Here is a 24,967-nt window from a genome sequence, read left to right as displayed (position 1 = left end):
TTCTGCCCCATTAAACACCAAGCTGCTTCCTGCTGCAGGATTTCACAGGATGTACCAACAGAAAAAGAGACAAAATAACTCAATCATCCCGTAAAAAATGTTTGGCACCTCTTGACCAGGTGAAGGACGATGATAAAAGCAACACGACTATTAAGTTTAATTTTAAATTTCGATTCACGTCGTGTAGGAATACAGGATGTGACAAACATGTATTCACCTCTATTTAGCTGATGCCACAGCAACAGCATGTAGGGAAAAGAAGCCAGATAAAAGTCCAGGGTGGCAAAAAGAAGGCAGGTTTTTTTTTCTTTCTGGTCATAGGTAAGAAAAAGTTTGATTCCAAAATCTCAAATTTTGGATAAATTAGAGACAAGAATGTAAGCCAGGCCTTCTTGTCCAACATCAGTGTTTGACCTAGCAAATGAGCTTCTGAACGAATGGTCCAATGTCCCAGTGACAGAAACTCCCACAGGAAACCTTCACAGAAGAGTTGAAGATTCAAATGGCAATGCCAATCACTTTTAGTGGCAAACTAAACGTTTTTTTAAAGAAGCAGACTTTCCTTAAAAACTTTGGGTTGGGGCCAAACTGTATATATAAAAAAGAAACAGCACTGCATCGTCTTGCATGGTAATTTATGTGCTACACAATTACAATACCAAAGTAATCCCTGCAACACTGGTACAATCTTGTGCTTTTTACATATAATACAGTTGGGAAAGTACTGGATTTATGTTTAGTATAAGTAAATGCTGAATTTCAAAGGACACGAAGTCCACCGCAGCCCCATGATTCATACATTGGAGCATGGCTATCCTCTTAAAATATGGGGATTGCACAAACGTTCAATGAATCCCAAATGTGAAAGTAACATGTCTTTGTTTATTTACTCAGTAAAGTAAACTCTCCCACCCGAACTGCAAACGTAGAGTCAAAGGACCAAACAGCTCCAAACGCCTTGCTTTTCTGTGACGAAGTTAAATAATAATTAACAGACTTTCATGGTTTCAGTGTGAGTCACAGACCCTTTCGGCTGCCATTCACGCGCGAGTCTCCAAAAGTATCTCATATGAAATCACAAAGTGAAGTTGCTGGGCAAAAAAAAAAAAAAAACACCCAAAAGCCTCATTTGTAGCATTCAATCACTTTTAGTCTCAAACCGCAATGACTCATGAATGTACAAACAAAACGGTTTGAGCAAAACAGAATGTTTGGCTTCGAAATGAAACACTGATCTTCACTTTTTTTTCTCTCTCTCTTTACTTTAAGGCAGTGATATTTTTGAGCGAGCCAGACCCACCTACTGGGAATAAAGGAAGTCCCACATGAAGCAAAAAAGGAGCAATCATACAGGTGCTCAGCACCGGCCAGCTGCATAACGTTCCTTTAATCCTGAAAGAGTTTCCAAATCCATAACTAAAACTAAGATAAAAGTGTTCTGACCCTATTGTGGAATGTTTCCCAGTGTCATGCAGCTTCTCAGCAGGTGTGCAGAGGGGAGGGGGAGTTTCAAAACATATTGCACAGCAGATAGGCAAAGAGGAACATCATCAAAGCTACGCTGCTTTGCACCTCACTGACTGCTCTGACAACCGATAGGGAAAACTTTCCCACAGAGAAGGAAAAAAAAAAAAAAGATCGAGAAAGGGTGCAGAACTGGAGAAGAGAGATGTAAAATGAAAGTACAGAAAGGGGAAGAAAAGGGAGAACGGGGTCAAAGAATGGAGAGGGACCTATAGAAGAAAAAAATATGTATAATGTCGTTTTCATGCAATTTAACCACGTTGAATGTGGGGTTGAAAACAGATCTGCTGGGAGAAAACTTGGGAAACTTCTGTCCTGAGAAGTACCAAATAGCAAACAAAAAATGAGAATAGAAATTTATTTTTATCACTCATTAGTTAAACCATAGTTCAGAAATACTTTAGAGAAAATCATTCTAAGCATATCTTGTCATTAAAGCTGCACTAAGTAACCTACAACATTGCCCCTGACCAGAAACAGACTTAGTCTTAGTGCTGCCAATCATTTTTGTGTTCTCGCTGCCCACACCCTCCCCCTTGCTCTTTGCTATGCTACAGCTAGCCTACAGTTAGCAGAATAGTTAGCTGGAAGAACAGTTTTTCTGTGACGTGTTGTTTCTCCATCATTAGCATATCTGAAGCTAAACTGATCTATGAACTCAATCTGATCACTGGTGCGAAGCCGCAATCTATAGCTTGTACATGAGGTAATGTTGTGAGCAGTACATACACAAGCTTGATAGGCAGCACTAAGACTCTGTTAGGCTGTTTCTGACTGGGATTGGTGTATTTCTGTAGAATGCCGAAGCTGTTAGAATCTTTCTGATAATATACTTTCGAGACAAAGTGACAATTTAAAAAAAACATGTAAAGAACTTTTTTTTTATTGACAAACTTTAGCATCTCAATCATTATTGAAACATATTATGTCTAATGGGGACATTAAAAATCTGAAAAACTTTCCTTCAAGATATTGGGAAACTCTTTCATAATGTTCATCCCAGCGAAAAGAAGTATAGGCCATGATTTCATGTATGTAATCCACTTTGAAGTTGTATCACTAGGGCAGGAGAACGACAGACACTGTGAGAGTGAGGGGGTCATCAAAGTTCACCAGGCTTCACATTAACTGGCAAAACCACCTTGGAGTTGAGCAGAAGTTCAGCCGTCATCGCCGCCGCTCTGGAGCTGCTGAAGTGTGTCGACGGAGCGGCGTGAACGAAGCAGAGCCTGAAGACGACGTGCAGAAATGAATGCTGAAACAAGAGGCTGAGAGGAAGGTGCAGCCCCTCATTCTAAACTATATGTCTCCCCATACTTTCTGCACAGATCAAAATCTGATCACTGGTGCCATAAAATGTAAGCAGAGGGGGAAAAAAGCCCCCGTCGTCGGCGATGGTGTTTTATAGTGGAAATGAGGCTGACGGCAGACGTGGTGATTAGCCCAGCAGCTAACATGAAAGGAAAGGAAAGAACAGCTGCTAATTTTCTCCTTTGACCTTTGCCTCCTGCTGGTATTTCATACAAGCTCTGATTTATGAAGGAGTTTGACAACAAGCTGCTACCGGACAGATTTTCATGAGAGAAAGAGTCAGCCACATTATAGAACCGAGAGGACCCATCAAATGTTGAAGAAACTGATCTATGAGCTCATCTTTTCATTTCACTCTGCCCTTGTGGGTTCTGTGTGTGGCGTTGATTTGATTTGTTTCTCCTTACTCTTATTGCTATGTTTTATTAAAAATAATTCTAGTGCTGAGCCAGTAATCAACAGCAGTGGACTTCTACTAGCTGGGTAAACTTAGAATCCCTATTTTTGTTTTCATAAATGGCACAAATGCTCCTGTAATTACATCAACAGAAAAAATGGCTATTTTTGAAAACACTGATACTTCTAGCTTGACTTACAACAACATTTACATACAGTTAGGGCCAGAAATATTTGGACAGTAACACAATATTTGTGAGTTGGGCTCTGCATGCCACCGCATTGGATTTGAAATGAAACCTCTACAACAGAATTCAAGTGCAGATTGTAACGTTTAATTTAAAGGGTTGAACAAAAATATGTGATAGAAAATGTAGGAATTGTACACATTTGTTTACAAACACTCCACATTTTAGGAGCTCAAAAGTAATTGGGCATATAAACATAACCCAAACAAAAAAGTTTTTTCTCAATATTTTGTTGCGAATCCTTTGGAGGCAATCACTGCCTTAAGTCTGGAACCCATGGACATCACCAAACGCTGGGTTTCCTCCTTCTTAATGCTTTGCCAGGCCTTTACAGCCGCAGCCTTCAGGTCTTGCTTGTTAGTGGGTCTTTCCGTCTGAAGTCTGGATTTGAGCAAGTGAAATGCATGCTCAATTGGGTTAAGATCTGGTGATTGACTTGGCCATTGCAGAATATTCCACCTTTTTGCTCTCATGAACTCCTGGGTAGCTTTGGCTGTATGCTTGGGGTCATTATCCATCTGTACTGTGAAGCGCCGTCCGATCAACTTTGCAGCATTTGGCTGAATCTGGGCTGACAGTATATCCCGGTACACTTCAGAATTCATCCGGCTACTCTTGTCTGCTGTTATGTCATCAATAAACACAAGTGACCCAGTGCCATTGAAAGCCATGCATGCCCATGCCATCACGTTGCCTCCACCATGTTTTACAGAGGATGTGGTGTGCCTTGGATCATGTGCCGTTCCCTTTCTTCTCCAAACTTTTTTCTTCAATCATTCTGGTACAGGTTGATCTTTGTCTCATCTGTCCATAGAATACTTTTCCAGAACTGGGCTGGCTTCTTGAGGTGTTTTTGGGCAAATTTAACTCTGGTCTGTCTACTTTTGGAATTGATGAATGGTTTGCATCTACATGTGAACCCTTTGTATTTGCTTTCATGGAGTCTTCTCTTTACTGTTGACTTAGAGACAGATATACCTACTTCCCTGAGAGTGTTCTGGACCTCAGTTGATGTTGTGAACTGGTTCTTCTTCACCAAAGGAAGTATGCGGCGATCATCCACCACCGTTGTCTTCCGTGGACGCCCAGGCCTTTTTGAGTTCCCAAGCTCACCAGTCAATTCCTTTTTCCTCAGAATGTACCAGACTGTTGATTTTGCTACTCCAAGCATGTCTGCCATCTCTCTGATGGATTTTTTCCTTTTTTTCAGCCTCAGGATGTTCTGCTTCACGTCAATTGAGAGCTCCTTTGACCGCATGTTGTCTGGTCACAGCAACAGCTTCCAAATGCAAAACCACACACCTGGAAACAACCCCAGACCTTTTAACTACTTACTTGATTACAGGTTAACGAGGGAAAGGCCTTTTGAGTTACTTGCAGCCTTTGGAGTCCATTGTCCAATTACTTTTGGTCCCTTGAAAAAGAGGAGGCTCTGCATTACAGAGCTATGATTCCTAAACCCTTTCTCCGATTTGGATGTGGAAACTCTCATTGCAGCTGGGAGTGTGCACTTTCAGCCCATATTATATATAAATTGTATTTCTGAACATATTTTTGTCAACAGCTAAAATAACAAAACCTGTGTCACTGTCCAAATATTTCTGGCCCTAACTGTAATACATGACAACAACAAAGGCAGTTTACATGTTTGCCATCTTGTAATTCATCCGTTTTAGAATTCATGACACAGACAGGAAGTTCAACGTCATCAGTGCTCTGCACAAAAGGCTCCAATCGCGCTTTGTTGTTTTCTCAGTGTATTTACAGGTGACCGCGTCTGGAGGTTTCACTCGCATGTCCCAACATCCAGGTTTAGCGCCACTTACAGGTCTGGAGGAGCAAACATAGTGGCTGAAAACATTTCTGGGAACAGGTCCATGTCGATGTGAGATTTTTTTAAAACCCACAACTGATTTTAGAAAAAAAAAAAGGTCTCCGTGAGGAAGGGGGGCAATGTTTCCCTTTCTTTTCTTTAATTCATTGTTACAGTTAAATCTCATGTAAAAATGACGGTGGCCTCTGGGGCCAGCACACACCCAGGAAGTTAAGATCCGGCTGCTCATTCTCTTCTCCCCCCTCCTCTGTCTTTATTATCCTCTGACTCTTGTCCCGCCTTTTGTTGTGTCCATTTGCTGAAGGGGGAGAGAGGAACAGGGAAGCAGCTCTGAAAGGGCTTTTACTAGAAAACCCTTCGTCAAGCATGCAGGTAGGATGTTGGCTTAAATCACAGACTGACTCACGGTTATGTATTCAGTGATTCATTCAGGCCATGTGAAGTATAAACAGTTATTTTAATCCGACACTGCGTTTATGTAAAGACGAGGAGATCTACGAACCACAAGTTTAATTTGTTTTTGTTTAATCCAAGAGGTCAATTACCTCTTGAGATGAAATAAAATCATGTAGAAATTTTTACTCAGGACTCCCAGAAACAACTATCAAAGCAGGACTTCATAATGTGACGAATTGACAGGTTCTTATGCTGATACACTAAAAATATTAGTAGATCACAAACGTTTTGCACTAACTGGGCTACTTTATGGTGGTAAAAACCCAGAAAGCATAGAGTAAAAAAATGCATGAAGCATTTTCTTTATCGGAGAGCTGAAGTCATTTCAGCTAAAAAAAATATATAACCTCGAACTGCAATGGTCAGAAAGTACATAAACAAAAATAAAAAGGAATATTTTTTATTTCATTTTTAGAATTAAGTTATTTTTGTGCCAATAAAGTTTAAACCAGTTTAAACAAGTCAACTACTTTAAACCATCTGAGAAATCATCTAATGTTCATTATTATTTGCTTGAAATATATTTACTAAGCAAACTATTATTGCCAGTTGTTTATACTCTGAAGCCAAATCTCACCAGAGATGTTCCTTACTATTATGCTTTTTTCCAACATTTATGTTAAATTAGAGATTTTACCCCCATGACCACTGCTCCTCAAATAACTAATGACTGCAAAACTTATTGAAGAGAAGCTGGAATGTGTTCAAATCAGCACAGGTAGGTCAAAACTTTACAAAATATGCTATTAAGTTCTGACTGATGCACTTCTAATGTGAAACAGGAACAGCAGTTTGTGAAGGGGGAATCATATGACTATATATCCTTACAATACAAGTGCGTCTCTGCACATTTGAAGATCATTTAGACATTCATTATTTTGAAATTACTCAGTTTACCAAGTGCAACGTGATTTACAGATTATTTACACATGCTAATATTTTTCCAGCCTTTATTTCTGCTTGTTATGAGGATTTTCTGATTACAGCAGCAAAAAATATGACATATAAAACCAATAAAAAATGTTAACTTTAGAAATGTTGGCATAATGAATAGTGCCTCTGATACCCTCTTACTTACAAGTTTTTATTTATTAGAAGTTATGTTGAACCTGACAAACGAGCCTAAGAGTAATGCATATTATAATTTACTGAAATATACCTGTAGGTATTTTGCTAAAACCTGCACTGGTTGTCAAAGGAGGAATGAAAAGGGATGTTTCCCAAACAAAGAAAAAAACTGAAAAAGTAGTCATCTATGTTTTCATTCTTAGAGTACAGACTGGAAGTCTTTCAAGTCGTCACAAGCTCTTTCCCTTACTGGGATATTCAGCCTGAGTATCCAGACAGCCATGTTCATGCTGCACGTTTTAAGCCACCTTTTGTTCCAACCCTCTGGGTTTCATTCAGAGTTCAAGCAGGTCATTAGCAAAGTCATTACAGTGGGAAAGAGGGCATCCATTAAGAAAATGTGAGTGTGTGTGTGTGCGTGTGTGTGTGTGTGTGTGCCCATGTCCCTGTCTGTGTGTGAGTGTATCAATCACTCTCATGTGGGTGACGACATGGAGCTGTTTGTCTTTCTCCTAAAAGGGAAAGGGATGAAAAGGGCTGGTCTACCAGCTGGACCTTCAATCACACTGGGACAGCGTGACTTTAGAGATCCTGGGCAGCGCCATGGGCCGACTGTGTGTGAGTGTGCGCTGAGCCTTTTAAATTAGGGCCCTTTTACATTTTTTCCATCTCAAATTCAAAATTATGCATTTAAAATTCATCACACCACATCAGTTTTTTATTTATTTATTGTATTTTGGACAGGTATGTCTGTTTCTGGACACATATTGTTGTTTCATTTTACTGTCTTCAAAGGGTTAACGCTTTGAGATAACAAGAGCTGACCTAAATTAGTCCATATTTACTCGTAGACCGGTTTCTCGCACTTTGAAATAAAAATATTCCGGTCCAGTAGAGGATTAAAAAAGTAGTTGCAAGAACTCTCCCACACCGGAAGTGGTGATAATGTCAACTTTACCAAATGCATAGCATAAAAAAGAGCCTCCGGATTGACCTTTCTTACTCTAAACCGTTTCGGCTTGCAGTTTGAGACACATATTTACGTCTTTCATGTGATTTACATTGCCGTCAGAAACATTCACAGTCCTTCCTCGCCATGTTTTGTTATGCTAACTCTGCAAATATCTCTGTAAGGATTCGGTTCTCAAAAAAAAAAATAAAAATAAAAAACTGTTGTAATAAAAATCTATATAATCTAGTGCAATTGATTGCTTTTAGACATAATCTAATTAACTGAGAGTTAGCTTTTTTATAATGTAATTACATTATAGCTATAATGTGAAAGCCTCAGAGATTTAGTAGAGAAAATTAGTGAGCAAACTTTGTTAGAAAGGCAAAGGAAAACCAGATGAGTCTGGGATGGGGCTGTGAAGAAATTTAATGGTGGTTTATAAAACGGTGTCCTGAGCTGCAAACCTACCAAAACATGGCCCTCCAACTAATCCGACAAGTTAGGACAAGCGAATAATACTCAGAGAATACAGGCAGGAGATGCAGAGATTCACAGCTCGGATGGGAGAGCAGCTCATGCACTGCACAGATTTGGCTTTGGTAATAAAGTGAGGAAATACGTAAATATCAACGACATAATATTTAAAAAAGTCATAGGATATCAAACGCATTCTAAGTTGCAAAAGAACCCCTGCAAATATCATCTTAAACCCACAATCCCAAAGACAAAACACAGTAGAGGAAGCACTATGGAGGAATGCTGTTTTTTCAGCAGGTACAGGAAAACTGATAAATGTTGATGGGAAGATTGATGGAGTTAAAAACAGCAATCCTTAAAGAATATAATCTAGGGTGTGCAAAAGACTTGAGACAGAGGTCTGTTCCACTTCTGGTAGGATAAACATGCAGCTAAAACTGGAAATGTAAATATGAAGTCAGTTTAGACTCTGCTTTTTCTTTCATGTTTTTATTGTGAACCTTCATTGTATTCCAAAGACTCTCATCTTAGTCTGCCTAAGTTTTTTGTATGTTAGTCTTTTTCAATGGCAAGTTCACAAAATTGAAATTCAAATATTACTTTGACTTTCATTTCCTGTCAGCTCTCCATTTGTAGGTGTCAAATAACCCAACGGATTAGCAAACAATACAGAGCAAAACCAGCAGAACAACATGACGGAGCTCTAGAGTCAGAAATCAAGATCAAGTGTTTTAAAGATGTTCTGCAATTCAGTGAGAAACCGTATAATGCAAAGCTACCGGTCTGCATATTGGTGCAAATGTAATGGGCCCCAATTTTTAAAGCTACAGCGATGAATAAATGCATTGACCAGCTTTCCATTTATGATGCATATCTAACGTGAAGCAAAGTTTTATGACAGTACATAAAAACATTTTAAAAAACCTCACTTACTTCTTGCAGGGTGTCCTTCTGATTTCGTCCGCACATCAGCCAATTCCTGCAAGAAACAAACACAAAGCTATACTCATGCTGAAGTGAGCGCACCACAAACAACAGCTGAGCCAAATTGTCTTGATTTTTCACATCAAGCTCTTGAAGTTGTGATATAATCTACAATATGGTGTAGACGGGAGCGCTGATACTAGCTCAAAGCTGTTAGAAGAACAGGAATGCCCCAGCTAAGACCTCAGCTGCTGCACACATGAGGTGAAAGTTCAAAATCTTTGCGCACTCATGCCGAGACATTCCACAGACAAAACTCATCATATTTCCATTCAGAGCCCCGGCACAGCTGCACAGCACCAAAACCTAACGCAGCCATCTCCAGCGACTGATAGCCATCTCCTTTTTGCATAACAACAAAAAGGGCCTTTCTGCTGGGTGTGTGCACATGTTATTATTGTACAGAGTAACATTGCACATTGCTCAAACGAATGTGTTCATGAGCTGAGCTCACATTGTTGGGAACTTTGAGCTGAACGGCACTGATTTTTGAGTGCAGAGCACGAAGCGAATGCCGTTTATCTTGCAGTCATTTCACAGTGTTCTGTTTGAATGACTTAAAGTTTTTTTTAGGGGAAAACTTCCAAAAAATTTCCAGAGAAACAGACGCAGTCAGTCATTTCCCCTCCCTGCGTGCTCTCAGAGTCTGCTTACTCATATAGGTAATTTAGCTGCTCTTCTCGCTTTATGCTTCTCTTCGCTGTAATCAGCTTTGCTTCATAAATAAGAATATTACCGAAGGTTAAAGTTCGAACTCTTAAATCCATCAGGTTACACCAAGTGTTTGCATTTTTTTTTCTGTGTTTACAAAGTGAAGATGGAGTAAAAAAAATTTTTGTCCAGCCATTATGTGGGTGGGTAAAGTGCCTTAAGATGACATTGTTGAGGATCGGCATTGTGTTGTGAATAATATCTAAAATGAGCCGGATTAATGACAGCAGTATAACGTAATTTAGGATCTGAATTTACCAAGATAACTTCAACTCGGTTAATCACGGTTGCAGTGGGTTTTTGAATGTGCAGTAGCAGTCAATTATTATTAGCAATTATAGAGCACAGTTTATGTTAAGAGAGAATAAATTGATGCCAGTCAATAACATAGTACTTATACTCATTACCTGTGTCTTTCTGAAATCTGACTATTTGCACTAAATGAATGAGGACCGTAAGCTAGAGCTGTAAACTCAGTCCAGAATATTTGAGTGTTGAACTGTGAACATAATTCACTTCCATGTGGCTCAACTGAATTTAGAGCAAGTTCTCGTTAAGGAAGAACCGGCACAAAACAAAAACATTTCAACCACAGGTCAGGAATGAGAAGGCAGTTGAAAAGACGAACACAGAAGTGTTTGATGTCGGAGGCGCAGACGAGTCGTGTTGATCTTTGGATGATTGTGCGATGATTAAATTCACCTTCACAGACATAGTTGTATAACCACAGAACAAAGCAGGAAAAAAACAGTAACACACCCCCGTCTCTGAGTCGGTGACATAACTGACCCAACTTGTTGATGAAGTAAAGATTTAAAAAAATATCTATATAAAAAAAGAGACCTGTGTGCAATGACATCATTAAGCATATTACCGGAACTGAGATGCTAGCAGGGTAAACAGGTTGGAGAATGAGGTTTCGAAAACCCACATCAAAGGAGTAGGTGTGTTACAAGTCCAGGAAATTACAGTGCAGGGAGGAGACAACGAGTGTGACAGCTTGCTCCCCTGCCAAAACGTCTCCCATATAAACCTCTTCAAAGAAGGATGAGAGAACGCTCAAAATATCTAAATAACTCCTGTTGTTTGCTCAGATCATCAGACCTGCGGTTACCTTGTGAGTCCAGTATGGACTGAAACTGAGTGAGTGCACCATGTTTGGATTTAACACACAAATCATTCACTTTTGGGGAGATGACAGCGGACGGTTTGTGACCCTGGAGCAGCGATGGCTGCGCCTGGTAGCAGCAGGGCAAAGGCCTCAGACACATTCTTTAGGCAGCCTCAAAAGAGGAGAAAAAAAAACAAAAAAGGTTGCTTTTTTTTTTGTCCATTTTGGAATGCAAAAGATATTTCAGTCAAGAGCGCTAGAGCAAAAGCCTGTGGTTGTGTGGGTGAAATTCGGGATGGCGTCCAATTCTCAAAGCCTTGAAATACATATGCCACACAATGTTAAAGCACTCGCTCTCACAATTTACAATGCATAAACATTGCGCTTTACGCAGGCCCAAGGTGATTATTTGCCCAGAGGTCTAGTTTCAGCTATTTCAGGTTACTTGAGGCCACCCCCGTGATGCCGCCCCACTAAGTGATTCTTGAACGTGTTAAACCGCAACCCTTCCCCCCCTCCCGCCCTCTCGCCCTGGCCCAGAAAACACCCGACTGTTTAGACTTCAAATATCTAACACAGATTGACCAGAGAGCAAGAGCTGCACAGAGCAACTCATGACCGGAAAAATAAACCGTCGGGCATTCGTGTCGCTTCCATACGCTCGCCCCTTTCCTCCGTTGCTCACGGTTCCCACTCTGCAGCTTTAAAATGAATGAGGGAGGTCTGCTTCACATACAACTGGAACCACCACTCACACTCACAAGACATAAATCACCCTCCGTACAAGATAAATTTTTGCAAGCGAGAGAACACCTGGAGCAACAGAGGTCTCTCCAGATCATGCATTCACCGCATCACCTGCTCTGCACATACAGAGCATGAACTTACTGTCTGCAGCTCAGATAGAAAAGAGAATGCACCAATTTCTTCTTTCTCGAAAAAGTTGTGAAAAACCTAAGCCGAGCGGCTTCGCCACAAGGGCCCCACTGATGTATCTTAAAAGGCCGACTTCTTAGTTTGCATTTGATTGTGCGGCTTTTTAGCAGCCGGTAACGGGTAGGAACTGCAAAAGGGAAAAGACAGGACGAGCTCCTGGGCCTTTAGAAGTCTTGTCAAAAGCCTTTTCCTTTTTCTCTGCTTTGTCCCGACGATATTCATCTTGCCGGCTGAAAAAGTGAAGACGGCAAAAACTTTGGGCTTGAAAAGAACTTTTCAACTTCTGAGAGACAACCTCGCAACAGGATAGAGCATTTGAAAAAAAAAAAAAAAAGGGAAAGAGCAAAAGAAAAAAAAAAGGAGCCTTGAAACAGTCGGAATGGAAAGGACTTCCAATCTGAGAGGCACGTTAGAGAATCAGAAAGCGTGTTTTCAAAATGGAGCAAAGATGAATGTGACATTGTCTTCGTGGTGGAAAGATGAACCAGTTGCACGGCGGATGTGCTGATTGTGCCGTACTTCGCCTGCTTGTACAGGCGCATTTTAATAAATGTGACTCTGGCAAAACGACTTTTTTTTTTTCCTTCACTCAATTTAAAAAGTGAAGCTCATTTTAAAGATTTTTTTGACAACTTTTAGTTGTGTGTTTCTTCAAATTCTTCTGATTGGACAGCTGATGAAAAGCCCAAATCCAGTTTCACTGAAAATCAGGACAGGATATGAGGCAAACAACTGGAGAAAGACGCCAGCGACCGTGCAGCTGGAGGCAGTGTGGCAATGGATGAGTTTCCAATAAACTGTCAAACAAATGAAGTTAATAAATGAACTTTTCGAAGATATTATTATTTATTGATAACACACCTTAAATCAGCTCCCTGCATCCTTTTGAACATATGCCGTCATTATTTTTTCATGGTGAGGATGTGTTTGTGTTGCCTGCAGCCAATTAATAAATTTTAGACAAAATTTCACGACAACTGTTTAATAAACCTGGAACAGCATTGACTTTGTCCAAAGCAGAACTGAGACGTTATCAAAATGTGCAGAGCAAAAACAAAAGAAAAAAACTAACAAACTTTAATTCAACAACTTTTTAGCTCAACTCGGCTCATCTCTCAAAAGAGAGCTGACTCCATCACCTCACCTCAGGAGTGTGACGAAAATGAGCGCTAAGCTCTCGGATCTCTTCCTTTTGCTCAATGGCAAAATGAATAAATAATATTCCTCCCTTTAATCGACGCACTCAGCGATAACAAAAGAGACTTTGAGACACTTTGAGGACACCTAAACGATCAGAAGCGACAGGAGGTGTTCTTCGTTTTCCATGATGGACAGACAGATCAAAAAACAAGCCCCTTAAAACGCTTTTACCCACTTTAGAAAATAATCTCTCTATTCCTCCCCCCCCTCTTTCAAGCACAAAAGTGGAAAGAAGAGAATAGTTGTTTCATCTTCACTCTCTTCTCCCATTTCAAAGTTATTTTGCCCGTGATGAAGAGCTCCGTATTGACGACTTCGAAGGTACCGCGTCTCTTGATGGAAGTGACATTTTATCTATATATAGTGTTAGAGAGCGCTTCAATTTAACTTTTGTGTGGCGCAGAGCACGCCTGCGTTGATGTGGCTGACAGCTGGCGGTTGAAAGACGTGGGGAAGGTACAGAAGATTCAAATGAAGCTTTGCGGTAACAACGGGGCTTGATGTATGCTAATCAATCGATGGAATAGAAAATATTCTTTTGTGACGGAGGGAGAGGGAGGAGGGGGAAGAAAGGGGGATAAGGTTGTAAAGTGAGCGATGGAAACTTGTCAGACACAACTCACGGCGATATCAAAAAAGTCACAAAGTTTGCTGCGCTGCACAAGAGCCTAAATCGCATGTGGTATATGCTACAAAAGGCTTGACTTGAAAAGGATTGTATTTGATATAAAGGAAAAGAAATTGGGGCAATTCTCCATATGGTGTGGAAGCACGATAGGTTCTTTTTTCTTTCTTTCTTTCTTTCTTTTTTTTTTTGACAAGGAGGGAGCAAGATTTGTGTGTGTGACACCTACAGTGAATTCCTCAGAAAAGTCTGAGCCTAGGTCTGTCTGAGCCTTTGCAATCCTTCAAAGGAAGCAGGCCACAGAATGGTGAATTTACATGACAAAAGACACCCGACTGTCTCAGCCGGTTAAGGTAAAACATACGATCAAACAAACATGTCGGATCGAACATATCAAACGCCGATGTTAATTAAACCGGAGTGTAGGGGACCGAACAAGAAATGTTCTGCAAGGCCTTAAGAGTAAGGTAAAATTATTGTTTTACCACATCTTTAGCACAGAGCCTTGCAAAGGGAGCTTCGTCCTTTGAATGTTTTCATAAGTTCTCACATTACAAGCACAAATTCAGATGCATTTTATATGGAATTCATATGACAGACCAACACAAAGCGCGAGCGCGAAGTCACGAGAAAACGCCTGGTTTTCACAAATGGAAGCCCGAAAATATGGCATGCACATGAATAGAGCCGATCTGCAAACGTTTCAATAATTTCGTGGAGAACATCAGAGAACAAACGGCATCACTAAGGCCAACAAACAAAGCAATTATGTCAAGGACAATATTAGCAGGAGAGTTAGCAGAGTTAAGACAACAGGCTGAGCTTCGGACATCTCACAGAACCCTGATCAGTTTATTCTCTGAGAACATAATGAGAGCTACAAAGCTGTAAAATCCACAGTGAACTTCTACTCAAACTGACTCCCCAGTCAAGACAGGCGTGGTTTGATGGAGGTATTGTGCACAATGAAATGTAGCCACTACTCTAAAGGAAATACTGCATTTTGCAAATGCACACTGGGACAAATATCTTAATTTATGTTCTGTCAGATGAGTCGAAAGCAGAACAGTTTGGCCATAATGACCTCCATTTCATTTGGGGAATAAAGGGAGGAACTTTTGTAAGCCTGGGAACCCCAGAAACTGGTGCACCTCCTGAAACAGGTGGTGTCATGTAGAAATACTGACAAACATCTAAAGCTTGGGTACAAACAAGTCTTTCAAATGGACATTGATCATAAGCATTCGGCCAAAGTGGTTATAAAGGTGATCAAAGACGTTTTATGTAAACGTCTGGTTTCAACTGTAACTCTGGAGGAGCTACAAAGATCCACAAGCTCAGGTTGTTAGAATCGACCAACAGAACAACTGTTCCCCCCACCAAACCTGGCTTCTATGGCTTAGTGACAAAAACCAGCTGTACGTAAAAGAAAGCCATTAAAAAGCCATATGTTATGGTGCTTAGGCAAGATGAGAGCAAAATGTAACTTTTTGGGTCATACTCAAAACACCACATGTGGCAGAAAACCAACAATGCACATGATCCAAACCAAATGGATCCCCATAGTAGAGGCAGCAGCATCTTGCTGTGATCTTGCTGTGACCAAGTTTTTCCTCTACTGGAACAGCAAACTCAGAGCAAAAGAGGAACGGTTTGGATCAACTTCCATTCGCCACTTTGTTTAAGTCCAGCCTGAAATGCAACAGAGTTGAAAATTGGTGTTCACAGATTCTTACCATCCAAAATGCATGAGCTTGAGCTCAACGCTGAGAAAAGAATGTGTGAAGGTGTTAAAGACTGGCTCCAAATGACTTCCAGCTGTATTGCAGTGAAATAAGGTTCCACTAAGCATTCATTCTGGGCTGAAACTCCTTCAGATTTGTATTTGTTCATTTGAAAAACGGCATACATCCACTTCATAACTAGGCACTATTTTATGTTGGTCTGCCACATAAAATCCCACTAAGACACATTGAGGTTTGTGTTGGTAACGTGACACAAAGTGGAAAGGTCAGAGCGGTGTGAACGCTGATGCAGGGCCCTGTAGCTCACCTTTAAGATGCTATGTAGGTTACTGTATGAGGAGCGTTTGTGTACAACCGCATCAGCCCAGCTGCTGTTGTTCATTTCAGCTTTCACTTCCCCCTCCTGACTTTTTAAAATGCAGTAAAAAGAATTTGCTCCAGATGTGAATCCCTGTGAATTTCCAGGAAATGCAACACAGATCTGTTCATGTACTTACAGAATATGTGCCTCATGCGTTAAAAAACAAGGTCACCATGACTTGGGCTGTGTAGTGTCGGGAAAACGCTGCTGAAGATGCGTCAGCCTTGTTTTTGAACGTTTTGCCACTTTAATGTGGCCTGATCAACAGCATTTCTGGGAAAAAATGCCATGTAGATGATATTGCATGTGATTGAATCATGTGCTCTATATGTTTGTCCAAATAGATGCTCATGATGTCAAAAAGATTTCAAGCCAGTGGATGAGATTAAGGAGCCACGCTGGTCTTTATTGTTCAGCCCGAGAGTCACGAACGCTCTTCAAAATGCAACAATAAATCCTTACATTTTAATAATTAGGTCACAGTCATAAAGGCAAAATAAATGCGCTGGTACAGACTCCTACATTCGCACAAAGACCATAAAACGATTACCATCAGGGTATTTATTCAAATCAAGACATCAAACACATTCTTTCTTCTTTTTTATCTGGCAGATCACAGAAGTTACTGTCGGGGGAGAAAGGCGCCTTCCGATCAGCTCGGGGTCCAGCGCGCCCAACGAACAAGGCCTGCGCTTTCAGCCCGCCTCTCCCACCCTCTTTCATCATTTACAGAGGAAGCGTGCCGCGCCAGCGTCTGTCCTTCGCGAGAACAAGGACGCTCACAGTTGGCCTGACAATGGACAGTAGGGCTCGAGGTGGCAGTGGACACTTTGCGATGAGCGATGTCGCTGACATCAGGGGCTTGGTGCTGCCAGGCGCGGAGCGCGGGGTCAAAGGGTCAAGATTGGAGGGCAGGCGGGGAGCCGAGAGTTCGGGCGACATGGATATAAAAGACATCGAGGCTTGTTAGCAGAAGAATGTACAGTCACGCACATGAAGAAAAGGACAAAAGCAGGAGCTTTGAACTGCTGCATCTGATAAAGACCGTCACAGGACTTGTATGCGCTGCATAATCCAGAATATTTTCTGAACCCACACCCTTGATTACAGATGAATAATGTGTCACGATACTCAACTCCCCCCTGCACAAAGCAATCACACGTAACTGTGTTCCTCCACACTGCATTATTTACTTTACAGCCTACATTTCTCCACACATTCACAAGTTATATCATTTTTACTTCCACATATTCTGACAGATTAATATGTGCACAAGGCTTATCTTTAAATATTATAACCTGCAGTAGATTAGGACAAGGCTTTCAAACTTTTGTCAATTTCATAATTGTGATTGACTAAAGTTGTTATTTTTGTTAGTAAAACATTATAGCTTTACAGGATTATACCAAACACAGGCCATAATCTAATGCAACATCAGACATATTCATATTAGCGCCTTTGTTTAAACTCAGTCCCCCTAGTGGCTTAATAGATGTAATTGTAGCTCTTTAAAAGGATTCCAGTAAGGATGTAGCTATTGTTTTGCAAAAAATGATGAAAACTGCATGCAAATATAACTTACCTTTTATCAGAGGTTTGGTTTGGATTTTTAAAAGACAAAATTTCTCAAATGGGGGCAAACTGTGTCGTCCTTTCTTTGTGTTTTGTACCTTCAAAATGAATAAACAAAGCTGCTTTTCTCTTCTTTAAGGTTTACGATAAGAGCAAGTTCAAACTTTGGACTGGTTGTACAAATATATCACAAAGCTGATCAATCTGTTGCACTGAACAGATCAACACGGGATCTTGAACTGTATTTCCTGTGTCTGTAACTTTCTCAAAACATTTAGTGTTATCCTGAGTCTGATATGAGATTAACGTTGAAGTAAACACAAACTACATCAAAGTACATGCTGTTGGGTGATTCATTTATGAGCCGGAAACTGTGCAAGTTTTTAGATAGCCAGAAAGCAAGCATCTCTACGATAAATATAAGAAGAACCAGTTTTGAAAAAAGGAATGGATTTGTTTTTATTTGCATGTTATAGGATCAAAGTACATTCAAAATGAGTCATATCCCTCCTAATAGTTGTTGAAATTATTTTGGCATCATCACAGAAATCAAACCCCCATTTTAATTCCTGACCAGGTGTGCACTGGCTTTTTGCCAATTACCAGGTTTTTTGAGGTTGGAAGGCCTCATTTCCATCACCCTAATATTTAGGTCTGACTGGGCCACTCCAAAAATATCAGCATTACTTCCAGTAAGACGAAATGTTTGTAAAATTAATCAATTAATTTAACCTTAAATCTGCAAGACATATGAATCATTTCAACTTTGGAGCTGCTGAAGTTCCAAGCTTAATATTTAGCTCATCTTTACTGGCACAGCATGTAAGTTAACTTAGGTTTCCTTAAAAACCATGAATTGCAAACCAACATAAATCACATTTTTCTTAAATCACTGAGAGGATTACAGAGGATGTTAGATCTTTGCAACCGAGGATTTGGAAGTGATAAATGCTCCATAGCTGCGATGTGAATCTTCAGTCCAATATTTTATTCGATGCTCAAGCAATTTCCTCAAATGTACAGCGTCACTCAACGCTGGAAATAAATAAACTACTCGTGCTGTATGTGTGTGTGTGCGGAGAACATCAAAAACTGTTTTAATTGTGGCTAATCCTGGACTAAGATTATTTCTAATGGGAAATCTTCAGAGGAGATGCTCAGTCTCAGTTTTCATCCAGGATTACTCAATTCCTTCTTTCATCGGCTTAAATCTCAATATGGATAATCATCCATGGTTTGGCTCACCATGATAAAAAAAAAAGAAAATAGGATAGATGCTTAATGTATATATATTTCTGTGAAGTAAACACATCCTGATGCGCTTCCCCACCAACACACACTCACACGCACACGCACGCACACACACACACACACACGCAGAGAGAAAGAGAGAAATGGGTTTGTTTATCTTCTGAAATGCTGTAACCTTGCTGGATGCAGCTGAGTGCGAATTTCAGATGTGTTCTCTTGCTCCTTTGGAGGAGAACGCGAGGCCGAGGACGCCCATGTAGGTCAAAAACAAATCCTGCGCCTCAAGCTGGGAAGCCAGAAACTTCTTTGAGCATCTGAGAGGAAAAGAGGGAGAAGGAGCACGGAGTTTCTTCCAGGTGCTGCTTTTCGCAGTGGTAATCCTACCGCGGCGTGACTGTGATTTCTCCAGAAAATCTCTGCGAACAGGACCCAGATGGTGGGAGGTGGAGGCACACGCGTACAGAGACAAAGAGAGAGAGAATGCAGTCATTCACAGATGCATGTATGAAGTCTGCACAACACTCACAGCCAAAGGTGCGAGGTGACTTGTCAGTCCTGGGTGGTCTCTCGTGTTGAGATAAGAGTTTGCACGGATAAAGCCTGTTGAGCTCGGGACCGCTTCGATTCGTTCCTCTTTTAAACACGTGAGGAATGTCTGTGGCAAGAGCTCACTCCTGTCTAAGTTTAGCATCCATTACAGAGAGCCGTTCTTAATGACAATGAGTCAGAGCTGCAGCTACACAAACCTCCCCGGCTCTATTTCTGCCCCCATCAGCTGTGTTTGTGGAGGAGTCGGACGTGTTGTTACGCAGGACGAGCCACCACTGCTTTTGTTGTGGCGTCGGTTAGCCTCGCAGTGGACTTCGAAGCGAAGAGATAAAAGAGTTAACATCCTGTTTTTGAGCCGATTTCCTCCATAAGGTCTTTATTTAAATGCAAGACGGGTGAAAAAATAAAAAAAATACAAAAAATAACTTATTCTATCTCTCCAAGCCGTCCTCCATCTCTCTCCATTTCTGTTTCATGTGGTTACTGGAACAACAGTGTACTTTCTGAGTGTTGGGCCTTTGATGTTTTCACATTTACCAAGCTGTCTTAAACCAGAGGAGAAAAGAGAAGGGCGAGAAAAGACACAGGAGAGATCCTGTGGTGTGCTTTTTCCATCTCTCTCCCTCACTCACTGGCAAGGCATCTGACATCTTGCGGCTAAAGACAAATTCGGTTTCGCCTGTTAAGTCGTCAGTCAAAGCTTCACAAGACTTTTTTTTTTTCCTGTTCTCTCTCATTTTTATTTTTTTTTTGCCCGTTTCTCTTCCCTTTTAGCTCTGTGTTTGCTTCCCCCCCCCTATGGATGCAGCATTGTGAGGGCTGTTTGCACAATTTTTAAACAGCAACAGTTCACCCACCAGCAACACAGGTTTTGCCAGAACCCTACAGATGCCAGCGTTTCCTTCAGAGAGCCTTGAACCGACAACAGACACTGAGCCTTTTTACGGCCGAGAGAAAACAGAGGCACTTTTGCGAGCCGATGTGCAATTAAGCTAAATCTATTAGTGTTGTATGTTTCTCTTAGGCGGGAGCACTGCTGGATTTTCTCAGAGCGATGAACATCTCGGACCGGGTGAACGTAGACAGTCCATGACGGAAAATAGCTCAGAGTAAACTGAGTTCAAACCCTAGTTCTGACAAAATTAGCACTAACCCATCCCCTCTAAAACGGAGAGATTTGTTTTATTATTTATAAGTATATAAGCTCTGATAATCTTCTTTGAATGCACTACGTGTCCCAGAAAAGATGTGTGTACAGGAAATGCACCTATCTTAGTTTTCGTTTTAGTCTAAGTAATTAATATGCTGATCTGCAGTTGTGTGTGTGTGTGTCTGTTATGTGACAGACCAACACAATGTAGTGCCTATCCTTGAAGTGGAGGAAATGATACTTACTTTCAAAGTGTTTCAAAAGTAAAATCTGAAAAGTGTGACGTACATTTGTATGCAGCTGCTCTGATAGTTTTAAAAACAAACAAACTCCAGAGCAACCGGAAGTCAGCCAGTTAGTAAATAGGTGTAATTTAATCTCAGCTTATGTGCACAGCTGAGTTAAACAAAGGAACACGGTATAAAGTTTTGGAACGTTTTAAAGAAGATTTGACAACAATACTACGCTAACGTTTCACAGAGTACCGTCACTTCAAAGCGGAAAGCGTATGGAAACCTATTATGAAATACGGTGCAATAGCTTCGATCAGGGCATTATTTATATTTTATCATCTAACTGAGTTTTTTTTTTTGTAGGTAAGACTTAAACATTAATGTGCGACGATGCGCTGCAGTCGGTACGGCTCAGCCGTCTCTTCATGCTCAAAGCTTGTGGAGACGTCCCAAATAAACTCACAACTCTAACAGTAAATCGCTGCAAGTGAAAGGAGGTCCTATATACAACTGAGTCACGAGTGCTGAACACAAATCCACGTAGATAAAAAGTTGAAAACCATGATTCATTTTCCAACAACTTCACAGTCGTGCATTTTTCTTTTTTCTGTTTTTTTTTAAGCTATAATCCCCCGTATTACATTTTTGGTCGCAACGTGACAAAATGTGAAAAAAGACTTATTTAAACAATTATTTTGAGCCAGTATGACCCTTATCCTAACTGCATGTCATTCTATCTGCAATCATTTAAAAAACATATAAACAGCCCATAGCTGTCTCATGCAGCATTTCTTTGCAGACAAACCACTTTCTTCAGATTATTGACGGTGATGCAGCCAGCTGTGAGAGCCTGCAGCGCTTTAAAACCGACATCCCTTTAGTCCACTGTCCATCAGCTTGACGGAGAAGCATCAAATCCCGGTTTCTGTAAACCTCTGTAGTCATCTCGCCATCACTTCACCTCCTCCTCACCCATGCTGCTTACACCGAGAGTGAAGGCAGAACATGAAAGAGAGAATCAAACATGAGGCATCAGAGCCGTCACTGGCGCCTGCAGAATGCAAAGTGTTATCAGCTGAACCTGATCCTCTGGTTCTCCGTCCTTCCCACGGGCAAAGTTATCGTTTCAACTCATGCAGTTGCTTCTCAGCAACTGCACAAGCAACAACAATAATGCTGCCTTCACCAACTTCGTGGATGGTGTCAGAATGCCGCTGCCCACTGTGAACATAGTAACACAATTGCTGCAACAGAAACAGGAGTTCATTTAACCGAATGCGTCTCAGGACATCACTGACCATTTCATTTTAAAACAACGATCCTCGTCGCAACAGCCCGTCTGAGAGGCAACTAGTGGGTAGTTACACACAGAGAAAGAGGCTTGTGGCAGTTTTGAGACACTAAACACAGTGGCGCTATTGTCACAATAAAGGCGAGACGTGAGGATGTGGAGAAAGAATACCCAGAAGCCTTGAATACCCCGCTGTCAGTGAAGATGAAAGGACCCCACCAAGCCAAATCACTTTATCAGCCCAAACAGCCTCTCCTATTGTAGGACGCCTCTCAGACGTTGGGTGCTGAGATGTCACACCGCTAATTGAGAGCCACAATAAAGAGCTTGTTTGGACTGCTCCATCGATTGTGCACGGCTACTGTAATCGCCGCAATAATTTGGCTCCTTCAGACATCAAATGGCGTCGTGGAAGCTGCTGGAATTTGCATTGCACCCTTTGATCTGGGGGAATTTAAACAAAGCAGCTCTTGCTCGGCGAGCGGCAAGGAGGTTTGTGACGTTGTGCCCTCAGCTGCCTGCTCTGCCGCGCGTCTCAAACTCCTCTATTGTCGCTGTTATTTTGGCTACGAAAGCAACAGAGCGACACAATTCACACAATAAAGACAAACTTAACCCAGAGGTGGCCTGAGTGCTTGTTTGTATTTTACACAAGTTGACAGTTTTGGTGACCTTGTGAAGTAAAAATTGTGTTATTATTTCTTTTAAGAATTTTATTTAATTCTTTAGTCATTTAACACTAGTATTGTTTAGTCTGTTAAACCATGTAAGTCAAGGAGTCTTTAAAGAATCAGTTAGATAGGTTTCCTTTTGACCTCTCCTTGGAAAAGTTTCAGTAGGTTGTCAGTAACTAAAATCAGGCCCCAGTGTTTCTTAACAGATAACAATAAGCAGGTTAGGTTATTGTAGTGAGATGGAATAAACCCTAAGGCTTAACAAATTCCTCCATTAAAACGTCACAAGCTAAGGCTACGTGCTGAGTGAACGTACAAAGTTTGATAATGTTCTTGTTATGCAAAATTGTTCCATTAGGAAACCTGATTTTTGGACATGCACCTATTTTTGAATAAAGATGTTTATCATCTGAACAATTAACTTACCCTAGGAATGGATGTTGCATTCTCTCTATACCCTGTTAAGAGTGACTGTGCATTAACCTGTTCAACTGGCTCTGGGCCAGTGAGTGACCACATTGTACAGAGAGTCCTATATATTGTGAGAGCTTGCAGCTCCAAATCAGAACTCATTGTAGGTGCAGCTGTTGTGTTGTGGTTACTGTGTGTTCTTCGTTTGCAAACGACTGAAATAAAGATTTTGCTCTTTGCCATTTGCCAGAGTCTCAAGCCTGATCTGTTACTACAGATTAGATATTGTTTGTTTTCCACAACCTATCAGCAGACCTTCTTGTTGATGGTGGCAAGGGAGCGTTCAGCTCAGAATAACGGTTTATTCAGATCCGTATCTCGTCTTTTGGGAGCAGCTGAAGTCAGACTTTCCAACTGTCATAAGAGTGATGCATTTGCCTCTACAGAGACTTGGTGATGAAAAAGGAAGTATATCTGTGACCAGGTGCATTGGAGCTAAATGTACTCCACCTCTTTCTCAATCAAAATTTCCGTTGAGATGAAAGATACATTTTCCCTGTTTTTAGATTTACTCTATTATTGCTGTTTGGTCACAGTATCATGTTTTATACGATCAGATCAATTTTGTTATAAAACGAGGATGGTGTGAGTAAATACAAAAAGCAGTTTTCAAATGATTTCATTTCTAATAAAAAAGCTATTTGAATGAGCTATCCAGCCCTGATCAAGAAAACACTTAAATATATTAGAAAGATCTAATACAGGACCTCATGCCCTGACCTAAAAAACAGATTAACATCTCTCAATTAGGCATGGAACGGTAGGAAACCTTCCCAGGAGTCACCAGCCGACCAAAGTGACTTTTAAATGCTACTTTTAACCCACAGTCACAAAATATTCCACAGCTGGTGAAAAAGAACATAAAAGTACGTCTTATGTCAAAATAAAAATTCTGACGATGCCCAAAACTTTGGGGGATCATTTTGTGAACTGATGAGACCAAAGCAAATCTTTTTGGAAACTGTGATCTGCTGTAAAACTAACAGCATTTTAGAAAGTGAACATTGAACCAATAAGCAAACAGGGTGGTGGTGGTTTATTTGACTGGGGCATAAAGTTCTGGAGACCTTGCTGCAGTTTCTACCAGAAAACCCTGAAGGCAAATATTCAGACAATTCAAATCACCAGCAATTCCACCTGTGAATGAATTTGGTGAAGTGGTCCAGTGAAAATCCAGAATTGAATGCGACTGAGATAGAGTGATAGAGTGACATAACCTAGAACAGGCTTCCATTGTGACTGAATTAAAGCAATTCTGCAAAGAAGAAAGAGACGAAAATTCTTCCTCAGTGGTCTAATGGCAATTTCACAGTTATTAGATAGATATTAGATAATGATGTAAGACTGATTTTCTTTAGCAAGACATGGAAATAATAATAGGTAGAAATTTTTTGTCTTAAGATGTACAAAACTTGTAGAGACATAACCCTAGAAGCTTGCAAAGGTAGATCAAAGGCTGAAAAAGCTGAGAGAGGTTTTTGAGTGGCCTAGTCAAAGTGCTGAATTAAATCTGTTTGAGACGCTGCCGCGGGAAATTGAACAGGCGTGTCAGAGACGTGTTTCTCTCTGACTACAAGCAGATCATGTCTTTAAGGACCAAAAACAGCAACCAGGAAGGCCTGCAGTGAAGAGACACACATGAACAGGCAGATAAACTCCACCATTTTGGTGCCTCATCTACATTCCTCATCTGCTTCCCAACCAGCTGAACCCACCAAGGAGGACCACTTGACACTCATTTCACATCATTGTCTGCAAACGACCTCATCCTTTCCTCTCCTGGTCTCTATGGCCCCCTCTAAGCGATTTGTGCGCCCGCTGAGCCTGGTGTGCTGAC

At 40.9% G+C, this 24,967-nt stretch overlaps 1 protein-coding gene across 1 annotated transcript in view; it reads right to left on the bottom strand.

Moving 5' to 3' along the window:
- LOC129367353 (axin-2-like) overlaps positions 1 to 24,967 on the bottom strand; it is an 89,021-nt gene that overhangs the window by 28,803 nt on the left and 35,251 nt on the right. The window contains exon 6 of the mRNA XM_055041725.1: positions 9,200 to 9,245. The gene's annotated coding sequence lies outside the window, so the exon portion shown is untranslated. The remainder of the gene's footprint in view (positions 1 to 9,199; positions 9,246 to 24,967) is intronic.

This window comes from Poeciliopsis prolifica, unplaced genomic scaffold, assembly GCF_027474105.1.
Source record: "Poeciliopsis prolifica strain line A6 unplaced genomic scaffold, Auburn_PproV2 SCAFFOLD016, whole genome shotgun sequence".
Classification (NCBI taxonomy): Eukaryota; Metazoa; Chordata; class Actinopteri; order Cyprinodontiformes; family Poeciliidae; genus Poeciliopsis; species Poeciliopsis prolifica.
The sequence above is the reverse complement of the archived record's forward strand: the minus strand, read 5'-3'. Positions and strand labels throughout refer to the sequence as shown.